The sequence below is a fragment of the Diachasma alloeum genome, unplaced genomic scaffold (genome assembly GCF_001412515.2).
Source record: "Diachasma alloeum isolate Michigan unplaced genomic scaffold, Dall2.0 Dall_scaffold_01164, whole genome shotgun sequence".
Lineage (NCBI taxonomy): Eukaryota > Metazoa > Arthropoda > Insecta > Hymenoptera > Braconidae > Diachasma > Diachasma alloeum.
This window is the reverse complement of record NW_021681274.1, coordinates 45,925-49,191: the sequence shown is the minus strand read 5'-3', so window position 1 is coordinate 49,191 and position 3,267 is coordinate 45,925.

Here is a 3,267-nt window from a genome sequence, read left to right as displayed (position 1 = left end):
GGATGGGGAATTAGATGAAACGGGGGTTGATGGATGGGGAATTTAATTCTGTTAATTAGGAGCAGAGATACGATTTTTGAATTAGCGGGCGAGTTGTCGGGAGTCACTGCGCCGAGAAACCATTGAGTGTTTCATAGCGCCGCGACTTTCGTCGCAATATTAATTTTCTTATTACAGAGATTAAGGAATGAAACGGGGGTTGAAGGATGCGGAATTTAAGTCTCCATCGAACAGCACTGGTTTCATTCCTTATTGTTAATTAGGAGGGGAGAGACAATTTTTTAATTAGCGGGCGAATTATTGGGGAATCACTCTGCGCCGAGAAAACATTGGGTTTCTTATAGCGCCGTGACTTTCGTCGCAATATTATTTTTTTTATTGCAGAGATTAAGGGATGAAACGGGGGTTGATGGATGGCGAATTTAATTCTCCATTGAACAGTCTTTATTTCATCCCTTAATATTAATTAGTCGGCGAATAAATCAACTGAAAAACATAAAGTAAACATTGAGTACAAGGAGGACAAAAATTCCCCTCCGAACCTGTCTCTGTCATAGCGGGACTGCTACTGCCGAGTTACTCACGCACCCGACTCACATTTACCGACAATTCGACCAGGACGCCGCCTTTCCCGTGGGGTACCAACTAACATTTTTGGAGTCAGTTAAACCCCCCGATCCGGGCCTCTACTCAGGTCTATCCTCTTTGGTACCGTCGTTCTTGGATCTCCAGGGAAGCTCGACCACATGTCTGAAATTCTGCTCTCAATTTTATCCACGCCTCTCGCGAGATACCACATTTCTTAATATGCTTTTTCTCAGCATCACTGCCAATATTATTTCGACAAACGCTTTCTCGTCATTTTTTACCCATTCAGCAATTGCTGCATCTCCAGCTGTCGGCCTGGCACAATAGTGCCGTTGACATAACCCCAAAGATCAAATTTCACCAAAATCGCCTTGATGTCCATTTCCGATGGCGTTGAGGGGCTTTAAAAGTGAAGAAGCCGTTAAAAAGTGAGCAACAAAACCGGGAAAATAAACAACAAACTTAGAGAATAGCATCCAAACAAGGAAAAGTGGAATCGCGGACCCAGGACCAAAACCCACGAAAAAAAGAAAAAAACCGGAGACATCCCCATTTTAGAATCTGAATCGCCAGTAATCCTGGAAGCACAAGGAGCAAAAGGACTCTCATCCTCAGACAATACCAACTAACAATCGGATCAGGCAAAAGCAACCTAGCACAAGGAGAGCGACAAAGGTCGTATATTCATTTTATTAACTGACAACGCTTGAGCCCTGACACGATCCGTGAGTAAATTGGACGCAACAGAGAACTAACAACAAAGACCACCAAGGATCAGGCGAGGTACTAGAAGTGACCAGCACGCAGTGCACGACCTGCAACTCCAGGTTTTTAACTAGTGACACATACCAGCCCAACCCAAGGTAAAACTAGCCACCACAAATATAACATGAAATAAAGCTACAACAGCAAGTGAAGTAAAGAAAAATCAAACAACTAAAAAGCAAGGAAATTATAAAACATATATATATTAATTAATAAATAAATAAACAAAAAACTCAAAAAAAGAAAAATAAATAAACTAAACAAAATAAAACAAAAGCAAAATAAAACAAATAAGTAGTAAACGAACAAATAAATTAAATAAGTAAAATAAAAACAAATCATATCAGACAACTCTAGACTGGACGAGGTGCAAGTGGAGACCAGCTGTGTAGCACGATTTGTGTAAGCCAGGTCTTTTACCCCTTTGACACACACCTCTCCAAGAAGAAGCGAGCTAACTGTGACGTAAGTCAGACCATGGACTCCGCCACACCCCAAGGGGCTCTCCCCGAGGATGGCGACATAATGAATTGGACAACAGAGTACATAGCCAACATCATAGGCACCCAATGCGAGGTGTTGAATAAAGGAAATCCAAAGAAACGAAAAGCAGAGGAAACAGAGTCGGAAGACGACCTAGACTTCCCACTATCATCAGAAGAAGAAGAAGAAGAAACAGGAAGGAGAAAGCATATTGAACAAAACTCAAGTAATAAAAAAGAAAAAACCCAACGTAGCTCGAGCGATCCAGGTAATCAACAAATACCACACCAGTTGCTCACCTCCATACATTATAACAATAACCAGCAACGACCCAGAAGAGCACCTGGGCTATTTTCACTGTATGGCAGTGGACCGGAAGGTCAGACCCCATGTCAGTGGAATAACCCAGGTGAAAACAGGCAAATCGAAGGATAGAATTACAATGACCTTCAAAACACCTGAGGAAGCCAATAAAGCAGTGGAAATAATACCCAAATTGAGCGAAGGAAGCTGGTCAGCTTTTATCCCCACGTACAAGGTCCAAATAACAGGCTTAGTCAAGGATGTTTACAAGGGGTTCTCAATCGAAGAAATAGAGGAAGGCATAGAACAACCGGCAGGCATCAAAATAATTAAAATCGAACGAATCCAGGCCAAGAATCACAAGACGAACTCACTCTACGCAACGGACAGAGTAAAAATCACCTTCACGGGGAATAATTTACCCAACAAGGTAATAATTTGGCACAAAGTATGCAAAGTGGAACCATTCATCTCCAAGGTCGTCAGATGTTTTAAATGTCAGCACTTTGGACACACCACGGGCATGTGCAAAGCTAACAGGGACACCTGTGGAAAGTGTGGAGATGACCACAAAACCCTCTCATGCAAAGAACAAAATGAAAAATGTGTGAATTGTGGAGGTCAGCACAGTGCAGCCTCCAACAACTGCAAGGCCTTCGTAACCGAAAAAAACATAAGACGTTATATGGCTCACCACAACGTGGGCTACAAAAAAGCCAAAAAACTGGTACAAGACGACGACGAGAGAAAAGCTCGATTATACGCCGATCTCTCCGAACCGGAAAGACGAAGGAAACAGACTACATGGTCTGATGTTACAGCATTTCAAGGGTCCAACCCAGGACACGAGAACCAACCACTGATCCGCCAAACTGGCCCTGTAGCATCAACCTCTCCATCGGTGGAAGAATTCCAAGAGACTGAGGCCCGAGAAGACTCGAGTTCGCCACAATCGCACCATCGAGCCAGCACGCCAGCCAAACCTGGAAATAACGCAGGCAGGGTCCAATCAACAGGAAACAAGCAGGGAACGCCAACCCATGGGCGGACACGACGACCCAAAGGACGCCAACAAGAAGAAATCCATCAACCAGAAGACCCATGGCCCCACAGCCCCCCCCCCCCCCC